Below are 11465 nucleotides of genomic sequence, written 5' to 3' on the forward strand. Positions count from 1 at the left end.
TGGAAAAAATTCAAAGATTTGAGCGAGTTGGAAAGGGATGCTAAAGATTTCCCAAGTGTAGATGATCTCCTCAATGGAACCTTCCATACTGCAGGCTTACATTCAGTTCCTCGAACTAAAGGACTTTTCAGGAGACGGCCAGTTTCATGGTGGTCAGAAGAATTAAGGCTACTACATCGAGCTACAAGGTCATCATTGACCAGGTGCCGTAGATGTCGCACCGTGGATAATGTCATCACTTATAAACAGTGTAGGGCACGATTTCAAAAAGCAATGAAAGCTGCCAGAAGACAATCATGGGCAGGATATGTATCCTCTATTAAAAGCAGAACACCAGTCAGCAGCATTTGGAAGAAAATAAGAAAAATTCAGGGTAAATTTACACCCAATCCTCCTCCAGTACTTAAAGTAAATAATAATCATATCACTGATGCCACAGAAGTTAGTGATATATTTTCTGAACACTTTGCTCAACTCTCTGAAAAATCAGATAGTTCCCCAGGACATCATTTCAGAATGATGGAAGAACAACAGGTACTTGACTTTTCATCAAACAAAACTGAATCTTACAATATGCTTTTTCTGAAAGGTAATTTGACTCTGCTTTAGCCAGGAGCAAGAACACTGCCCCTGGCCCAGATGAGATTCCTTACGAAATGTTTAAACACCTTTTAAGGAACACAAAAATTTTTATAATCAGCATTATCAATAGAGTATGGGATGAAAGCAGCTACCCTAACATATGGGAATTAGCAGCCATGTTACCACTCCTTAAACCTGGAAAATATCCTCTGTATGCAGCAAGTTACTGCCCCATTGCATTAACTTGCTGTTTGTGTAAATTAATGGAAAAAATGGTAAATGTAAGGCTGATGTATTTAGAGCACAACAATATTTTAACACCTTCTCAGTGTGGCTTTCGAAAAATGCACTCCACACTGGATATCTTACTGCAACTTGAAACCTCTGTCTGTGAAGCATTTGCCTCCAAACAACACCACGTGACAGTGTTTTTTGATATAGAAAAGGCATATGACACTGCTTGGAGACATGGTCTACGAGGAAAATTACCTTTATTGGTCAGATCATTTTTACATCGTAGGTATTTTAAAGTTAAAGTAGGCAGTACTTTATCAGAGAAAAGGTGCCAAGAAGGTGTTCCCCAGGGCAGTGTTCTCAGTGTAACACTTTTTGCTCTGGCCATAAACAGTGTTACATCTGTTATTCCAAAAGAGGTCTTAAAGATGTTATTTGTGGATGACCTGTCAATATCTTTTGCTGCCACCCGGATGACTGTAGCTGAAAGAAAGTTACAATTAACGATAAATAAAATTGCAAGTTGAGCTGAGAAACAGGGTTTTAAAATCTCTGTAAGCAAGACTATGCTGTCCACTTCTGCCGGATCAGGGGAGTACATCCTGATCCAGACCTCTATTTGTATGACCTTAGAATCCCATGTGTAGAACAAGCGCACTTCTTAGACCTAGTTTTTGACAGCAGAATGACTTGGGTCCCCCATATAAAACATATCAAAGCAAAGTGCCTAGAAGCTCTACACATCTTGAAGGTGCTGTCTCACACCATTGGGGAGCTGGTAGAAATCTTATACAAGTTTCATAAAACCTTAATCTTATCAAAGCTATCATACGGTTGTGAAGTATATTCTTCAGCCTCTTCATCTAACTTAAAAATTTTAAATTCTGCTCATCATTCAGGCATTCATATAGCCACAGGAGCTTTTCGTTCATCACCAATACCTAGTTTGCTAGTTGATGCAGGAGAAATGCCCCTTGAACTCTATTGCCAGTCATCATTACTTCGATACTGGTTTAGAGTACAAATACTTCCCAAATCTCTGGCATTTGCTGTGGCAAACAGAAATATTTTTAATGGTTTTTATGAAAATCATCCAAGGTATCCTACTCCTTTTAGCTATAGAATTAAAAAGATTTTAGAGGATACAAGTATTGGAAAAATTCCCATACTTCCTTTTGTGTATCCCACTACTCCTGTCTGCAAGTTACCTGCTGTGAAATTCTGCAGGTACTTCAATGGAGCAAAGAGGATAAATCTGATGAGGAAATGAGGGCAATATTTTTAGAGCATGCTTCAGAGCATATAGATACAAGATTTATATTTACTGATGGTTCCAAATCCAATGCTGGCGTTGGTTATGGAGTTTTTAGTGAATCTTTTAACCGAAGAGGTGCGCTTCCTCCAGTTGCTTCAAACTTTACAGCTGAGCTGTATGGTATCTTAGTAGCACTGGAACATATTGCAACACTCCCAGTGTCTAGCTACACAATATTTTGTGACTCTAAAAGTGCCTTACAGCCCCTGGAAGTCTTCAGTACTGATCATCCCTTAGTATTGAAGATCTTGCAGTGAATCTTCTTGCACCATTATAGAGGAAGCATTGTTGTTTTTTGTTGGGTTCCTGCCCATGTGAACATATCGAGAAATGAAAAGGCAGACCAGCTAGCCAAATTAGCAGCACAAAGTTTCATACCCAGAAAATGCCCTATTCCATATCGTGATACATTCCATATTATATGGAAATCCATCCAGCAATTATGGGCACATCAGTGGGACAGAGTAGGCCCCAATAAAATGAAAGAAATCACTAGTCAGACACACCCTTGGAAATATGACCTAATACCAAGGAAGTGGGAGGTTGTATTGTGTAGATTACGTATTGGCCATACACGTTTAACTCACGGCTATGTGATGAATGGGAGAATGAGCCCTTGTGTGACGATTGCTTGGTTCCACTGACTGTTAGGCATTTGCTGGTTGAGTGTCCCAGTCTAGTGGAACTTAGGAATCGTTTTTTATCATATAGCAGTGAAGCAGGTGGTAATTATAGCATGGAAAATCTGTTGGGAGAAAGTATATGTATTAATAATGTTATCTCTTTTATCAAAGAAGCTGGTCTTCTCAAATATATTTGACAGCTGTGCTGTCTTAGTATATATATGTATATATATTTTTTCTTAAGTTATACTGTTTTTATCGGATTTTTTTAGCAGAATTTTATATATTGGTTTATTTATTTATTTTATAGTCTTCTTTTTTGTTTTTTTTATTTTTAATCAAATTTATATGTAGTTCTGTTTAGCAGAATCTTATTTTTAATTTTATGTAACATACTATAAAAATGAAAAGATCACATTTAGTATTTGGCATCAGTGACCCTGGTAGTTTTGACGCCAGATAACCCACAATTAATCAATCAATCCCAAATTCCGAGTGCCCAAATTCCGAGTGCCCAAATTCCGAGTGCCCAAATTCCGAGTGCCCAAGTTCCGAGTGCCCAAGTTCCGAGTTCCCAAGTTTCGAGTTCCCAAGTTCGGAGTTCCCAAGTTCGGAGCTCCCAGGTTCCGAGTTCCTAGTGCATGGGTTCAGAACTCCTGAGTTCCAGACTCCTGAGTTCCAGACTCCTGAGTTCCAAGCGCCCAAGTTCCAAGCTCCTGAGTTCCAAGCTCCTGAGTTCTGAACTCCCAAGTTCCGAGCTCCCAACTTCCGAGCTCCCAGGTTCCGAGCCCCGAGTTCCAAGCTCCCAACTTCCGAGAGCCCAGTTCCGAGCGTCTTTATGTGTCCGAGCGCCCAGTGTCCGAGCTCACATTTGTGCGTCCACCTGTGTCCTATGTCCACTCGTCCTCCTGTCTGTTTCGAGCCAGCTATCAGTTATCTGACACCACACTTGGGACTACGGACACTACCTCTTCACTTTTCTACATCGGTTTTGTCCACTCCTTTGCTTTGTTGGAGTTCATTCAGCACCAACTTAGTAATTTGTTAGGAGTGTTAAACCGTCCACTGAAAGTCCGAGTGTCCAATGTCAGAGCACCTAGTACCAGAGGCTCAGTGCCTTGGATTATTTATGTGGCCTGTCAGGGTCGGACTTGGAAGAGTTTTTTCCATTCTTGTTTTGTATTCTCTAGAAGGAGATTTCTGACACTCTCTTCTACTGTGAGATTCACACAGTTGCAACGGGCTTTCACTCCCAAACGACGCCGTTCCGACACTAGTTTTGGAGTGCTCAACATTTTTTCTTGAACTTTGCTCCTGACAATGGGCTGCATGACCACAGTTCTTCATTTCCCTCTCTTAGACAGTAGATGAAGGTCAATAGGGAGATGATCCAGATAGTTCTTTCACCCATTCTCCAGGGCAATTGGATAGGAGTTTGGATATGCAGGGAGCAGTCTTCCAAATCCCCATATGAACCCTAGAGAGTTTTTTAGTTCCACCTTTTGGGACAGGGCTTCCCAATTGGGAATCTTTCTTTTGACCTCCTGATCACTAGTTCTTCCTGCATTTGAATTCCCCTTTTGTCTGGGTATTACTTCAATCTTTACATGTCGACTGACTTCATTATCCTCAAAGAAAAGGAGCTTGGAGGCTCTAGACAGTAACCTTCACTGGGACAGGGAAAGAGTCAGACACATCTGTGTTGTTTCTTAGCCCAGGTTTCTTTAGTCAGATTTCCAGTGGCGGCTGTCTGAACATGACTTGTGCAAAGGAATTCCCTCTTCTGCTAAGCTTAGTTCTAGTCTTCTTCTTAGCACCTCAGATCTAGGTCAAAGGAACCCATTTGAAGAACTGGGAAGATGTCCAGGACTCGGTCCCCAAGAAGAACGGAACCTCACCTATACTTTGGAGAGTTAAATTGTTTCTCTTATGGCCCTAGTACTGCTTGACCCTAGTTTTATGGTAGTGTGTTGGGATTAGACCTCAGTCCTAACACATCTACTCAAGCAGGGAAGCTGGATCCAGCATTTCTCTCGACCAGTCAGCAGAGTTCTTCCTCTGTTGACAGATCAATCAAGTCTTCTAGTCATTTGATTTATTCAGGGACTAAACGTCGAAGGATGTGCTGGGCCGTCAAAAGCTTGTCCTTCCCATCATGGTCTTTTGATCCCCTGAATTGTCAGAATCTCCTTATTGTATGAAGCAAGCCAACCTTGGACCTGTTTGCCTTTTCAAGGAATCTTCTACATGGTCGAGGAAGTGCTGAACAGTCTCAGACTCAGTTTTTCAGTTACTGGTGGACTCTTCAAGATCTTTCCCCAAAACTGTCTTCTCAGACAACCTAGATCAGAGATACTACCACTGGTGTATGCTCTTGCTCAGACAGGCACTGGACTGTCCATAGGATTGTCTTTCAAAGAGTCTTCAAGACGTGTTACAGAGGCTATTACAAAATTCAGAAGTCACCCTCTGCCTCCGTCTCCCAGACTTAGTGGTCGTCTTCCAAAGCTGGTGTCTCAGACTCTTTGTCTCTTCTTTTTAGACACCTCTGACCCTGCTGCAGATTACCTCTTTGTTTCTGAGAAGATCTAGGTTCTCTTGCTTTCCTTGAAGAGGTACCGATCTATGCTTATCTCTGGTTAAACACAGAGACCTGGATCTTTCATCTTCTTCTCAAAGACCTCACAAGCCTTTTTCACACCCAACTAGGAAGCAAGAGATGTGTTATCCTTGTTATTTTCCTTTTATTTTAGGCAGGAATGATTATCCATCCGAGACCTGGATCCATTCTTTCTCCCTTAGAGCTTAACAGGCATCCTTGGCTACCAGGAGCTCCGGCCAACTCCCAAATTCCTAACTCGCCTGTCGTCCAGCTCGCCTGACACCAGCTACAACCTGGCGCCGGTGCATGCTCCAAGCACCCAGGAGCGCTCACCAACTCTGAGAGGAAATAGTGAACTCTCTGTCCAATTTGAAGTTTTTCAGGCATTTACCTGAACAGGACTTGATAATCTAGAGGGCTTTCCTGTCCTTTGATGTTTGGTCAAGAACCCCTTTCCCTTGGATTAAGATTGCGTTGTCCTTCATCCTTAAGAGAATTTCTGAAACACTCAGATTCAGAATAACAACTTTTCCTTCTTTTAGTGAAAGCTAAGGTCATCTGAGCAGCCTCTACTTTAACTTTCAACTTTCAGGTACATATGTCCCTTACTTCCATTTGGCATCAGCCTACTGGAAGTATATCGTCCTTCAAGTCTGACAGGCACATACAGCCGTTACTTCCATTCTGCATCGACCTACTAGAAGTATAATTGACCTTCACATCTCACTATCTTAAGAAGTGAAACCTGAACTTCTAGCTCTGCTGGCACTCAGCTCTTCAGGCACCAGCTACAGTCTGCCGCCAGCTTTAGAGCTTCCAGAGCCTCGAGCTGCTAACTTGCCTGGCATCCAGCTCACCTGGAGCCAGCTACAAGTCCAGCCCCAGCTATAGAACCCCCAGCGCTCAGAGCTTCCGGCTCCCCTGGTGTTCAGCTTGCCTGGCACCAGCTACAGTCTGGTGCCAACTTTAGAGCTTAAGGCTTTCGTGATCTCCCAGCAGCTTGGCTGGTGCCCAGCTCAATTGGCGCCAGCTACAGTCTGGCACCAGCGATATCTATACCAATCTGCAAGCTTCCACAGCTCACCTGGCACCAACTCCAGACTGGTGCCAACTAAATAGCATGTAAAATCTGCGGTACCTCAGGATAGTGACTGGCATGGTATGGCAGGAGGAAGCATAAGATCTTCTCCCACTGTCTCTTCACCTTCTGGTGAAGTATAGAGTTTTCTAGGAGCCAGGAGCACCCACCACTCTCAGTGGATGGGTTGTGGTGTTATTTCAGTGTAGGTGACAGTGTATCTGTTAGTTTTTATGTTGGTACTGCGCTTGGGGCAAGGGCACCCATTAAAGTTTTGCTAGCTGTTGAATAACTCCTTGGCTGCATAATTTCCACTGATGCTTTGGTAGCCATCGGAGTACTCCTTTGCTACAAAACCCCCCACTTAGGTAGATGAGAAAATTGGCTCTACCGCCACGCCACTACAGGTGAAGTTGAGCGTCAACCAGTTGCAGTTTTATACTGCAGGCTTTCTTAACTAATAAGGAACGACAAGCTTTGTATTCAGTGCTAACAACTTTTCTATTTCAAATTCATTACATGAATTAATGTTTTTGGAGTAGAATACTATGTCCATGTATCCCACCTCCTGTCAGTGTGGGATTCAGCTATGTAATTACTTGGTAAGTTACTTATATAAAAATGACATTTTTATAACAAAATAAAGGTTTATATATACTTACCAAGTAATTACAGAATTGGAGCCCACCCTCCTCCCCTCTTATGGACATAAGGCATAAAATGAATGAGAATTGTTTGCTAGGTCGTTCCAATATCCCGTTATTGGGACCAGCTGATCACCTACACAAACTATATTGAAGCGCTACCCGCCGTTAAAGTGGAAACTATAGCTATGTAATTACTTGGTAAGTATAAATAAAACTTTATTTTACTATAAAAATTTCATTTTTACATGATCGGAGGTTTGCCAGGCTGCAGTTTCTAGGAATAAATGTGTGCCAGGTTACTAATGCGGGGAACACCACAGGTATTTTATGTCTCTGACCACTTGCACAGAAAAAACTACAAAGTTTAAAAAAGCTAGAGTATGGAAGCGGTTAGAAATTAAAATAAAATTTTGTGAAACAGTCAGTCATTGAGGAGTTAAACTATTTAATCAAGAGAACTGATTATAGAAGCTTAGACTGACTTCTTACTAGCAATGCACACCTGTACAAATAAAAATACAAAAGATATAACATTAATGAAATGTTATCCATTGCCTATGAATTTAATCATGTGCTGAGGGCTGAAAAGAGGAAGCGGTTCTGGAGTAGGTAAGCACCCAAAGAATCTTATGAAGCCACACTTGACTAATTGATTTCAAGTACGTCTCCACCATGAGCACAGAGAAATATGAGGTTGTGGAACCTGGTTGTTATAAAGAAATTAGAAACGAAAAATGTTTTATATCCAGTTCACCGAGTACTTGGTTGTATGTACCAAGAACCAAGGAAATTGGAAAATACGAATATATCAAGAGTGCACTGACACATGAGAAGTAGTATTTCAAGTAAACAATTCACGCAAACTGGCAAGAGGACCTGTCTGAGTAACCACACAAGGGCAAATAGGAGCGACTCCCATAAACAAACAGGAACAGGGAGAAACCGAACCACTTGGGTTATGCCATCAAAGCCCCGTTCATCATGGGTGAGTCTTGACGTTTTGAGTAATATGAAATTCTCTTATAATTTTTCTGGAGACCATTCAGATTACGGGTAACACTTTTAAGGTCTCTGTTCTGCGAATATGAATATAAGAGTAAGAGAATGTGGAAACTAAAGTAGACCATGACTGGTAGCACTAAAAGATTAAGGAAGTTAAAGGTTGCATTCACTGTGCAGCACAAATAATCAAAATGTTCAATGAATTTCTGGAAATGCTAAAATGACAGGATTCGAAGGAAATCCGAGTTTGTGTTGGGCTGTGCCGAAAGTATGACATAATAGTGGATTAGTTACTGATAGGGAGAGTTTTATCATTTATTTATGAGGTGTTTGGGTATTACCAGATGTAAGTACATGCTGTTATACTGTAGGGAAAATTCAGTGCTTTCCCCTCTTAAGGAGTTATTATAACCATCTCATTTCTGATGTTAGAGTATAATGAACATCTGAAAATACATTACATTTTATTCTAGACAGTTTATGAAATGGTAGAATTTACATCTTGAACCAGATGTAGAAAGTGACTAAATTAAATCTCTCACTGAAGGACGACTGTAGATAAAAAGTTCATATAGCTGTTCTAGTACGGTGTTATGGTCAACTGTCAGGTTTGGGTACTTGTATACTCCACCCTAACTTTATAGAATTCGGATCTAAAATCCATTAGCAGTAGATGTGATTTACATAGTACAGCTAGCCTTAGCAGGTAGAGTAGTGAATTTGATTGACATAAACAATGAGCTTAATAGGTCATAATCCCCTGGATAAGGATGGCTTAAGATACATAAATCACTTTGCAGCAGTTTTCCACAGTATGCCTTAAAAAATGAGTGATATCTAAAAGTTTAAGTTTAAGGTGTTTACAAGGCAATGATGAAATCATTTTAAACTTTTCTAAGGACTTAAGTACAGGACAGAAATTTGCTGAACAGCTTTACATGCAAATTGTAAAATACAGGTGTATAGATCAGGTTTATAAGTTATCAGTATCTGATTAATGATTTTCCTTTTAAGCTGCGGCCTTTTGGGAACAATTCAGTATGAGAAGGTCAAGAATGATAAGCCATGTATGTTGCATACTAGAGTGGACTAAGCCCATTTTGTCACCTGGACCTATGATCTTTGAAGGTAAGACATTGATCAAATTAGAAATGCTCTACTGATTACCTTTGATTGACTCTATAAAGTTGAAGTAGGGTTATCCACGAACACCAGTTAAAAATAGCAAACCATTTGTGTTGCTGAATAGATCATACTCTACAAAAGTCAGATATGGTGCTTTTAGAAATATTTTAAGATTATTTTGAACCTGATAATGTGTTATATTCTATAATAAAGTGTACAAGTAAAGAATTCTGTAAAAACTTTGACAAAACAAATACAGTATCAAGAACTAAATGGATTTTGGAAGAGAATAATGGCTTGCATAAAATTAAAAGTTAAAAGTAGAATTAAGTAGAATTAATAAACTAATCATTAAAGAGAAGTACATTTTGCACAGGAAAGAAGTTTGCTTGTAAGTGAAGGACCCTTGGAAGTTTGGTCGAGTTCTGTACAGGAGAAAGGGGGGGTCTGGAACTAGGGTAATTCAGATTTTTGGTATCTAGACAATATTTAGGATATTATTCTCATAGTTGTCTTAGGTATTTATACTCAGAAGCGACAAATTTTTTTTATTTTCATATTGTGAATCTTCCTGATCTGGTGCACTGCAGTCTTAATACAAGGATAGATTAATTTTTGTAATTAAATGTTCAATGAACTTGTTCTATGGTATATCATTAATACAAGTAAAATGTGATTTAGTAAAAAAAATACCGAATTTGATACCAAATTATCCTTCGAAAATGTTTGTTAGCACAATAACTGAGCAAAATAATGTGAATGAAAAGGTTCACCTTTCCAAGTTACAATAACCGTCGCTACAGTATGTGTGACTCTGTGTTAATTCATACATGATGTAGAAAATTAATGTTCAGCGTTTACTGGATTTTTATGGTTTCAAACATTATTTTTTCGGCCTAGTCTCCATTTGGCATGGTAGTTAACACAGAATATCCGGTACGTAATCCAGGTAACTTGAATCACAGCTTATGACTAAATTTCCTGAACGAGGATAATTTTGGGCCTCAGTCTCAAAATTGCGGCTTGGCAAAAATTAAAACTTCGCCTGTTTTAGTTCCTTTAACATTTAGTACCCATTTAACTGTATTTCTAATGAATTAAAAAAATAGGTTGATATTATCATTGAACTACAATTATCATGCAGGGCATTCGTACCGAATTCAGGGCAGGACCACATTTATACTGGCTACTTTGATATGTGGGCTACTTGCAGTGAATTAAGAGTAAGGTATATTATGATATTTGAGTGCATTTTTTACTGAATCAGGGTGTACAGAATTAAGTCAGCACTATATTCTTTAATTCCCTCCCTACAATATAAGGGGATTTTTTTTTATCAAATTAAGACTCAGGTCTACATTATTCATGGACATTCTCTGAATTCCCGGGCATTTGTACTGAATTAAGTCAGGACTGCAGTATAACTACACAGCCAGTGTTCAGGACAATTTTAACAAAGTTTTCTACTGACTTTTAGGAATACAGCATTAATGGTTAATATTCAGGCGTTTTCTTCCAAAATACCTCAATTTTTCATGTTATAATTAACATTTCACACTCCGGGTTATCCACTGCTTGCAAGTTCTTGAAAAGAATGATTGACGACTTCTGAGGAAAATTATCCAGGGAAGTTGTGCAACTTTGATGAACATGAAATGTGCTTCTCTGGGGGAAATGTATGACTTAGGTGGGATAGAAATGACTGTTCTGTTGGAGCCGAAACTGCAGATTTAGAGGTCTTTTTATAGAAACTCAAAATTATGCATTTTAAACTTTCGGACCTGAGAACAGGACAGAATAAAAATAGTAAAGTTAAAGTGGACTATGAATGTCAAAGCTCTTTGAATATTCTTAAAAAGTTCATTAAGGTAAAGTAATTGCAAGTATCCAATAGTAAAATGAGATGGAGGAACATATCTTTTTAGTATTCATAACTTTTATATAAAAACTTTGGTAGAGTGTTGTTAATTCTGGACTTCTGTAAGACTTGTTCAGCTTTCTCTGATACTCCACAGTGATTTTTAATCAGTTTAGCTTCATAAATAAAATGGTTCGGTTTTTATGAGTACCGAGAGAAATTCAGTTAGTGAGAGCGGTAAAAGTTAATTTTTTAAATAATTAAGCCAGCTAGTCCAGTTCTTAGATAATTTAAGACAAATTGGAGATCGGTGGGACTTTGCTGGTAATGAAAAATCCTACCAGACTACGTGAAAATGTTGAAATTGGTTCATATATGTTGTTATAGCCAGGCGCAAGC

General features: G+C 39.4%; 1 long non-coding RNA gene across 1 annotated transcript in view; it reads left to right on the top strand.

Moving 5' to 3' along the window:
- The window catches only part of LOC136840367 (uncharacterized), a 37768-nt gene that overhangs the window by 21600 nt on the left and 4703 nt on the right, over positions 1–11465 (top strand). The window contains exon 3 of the long non-coding RNA XR_010853610.1: positions 9098–9211. This is a non-coding gene — a long non-coding RNA (uncharacterized lncRNA). The remainder of the gene's footprint in view (positions 1–9097; positions 9212–11465) is intronic.

Source organism: Macrobrachium rosenbergii, chromosome 7 (assembly GCF_040412425.1).
Source record: "Macrobrachium rosenbergii isolate ZJJX-2024 chromosome 7, ASM4041242v1, whole genome shotgun sequence".
In the NCBI taxonomy this organism is placed as follows: Eukaryota; Metazoa; Arthropoda; class Malacostraca; order Decapoda; family Palaemonidae; genus Macrobrachium; species Macrobrachium rosenbergii.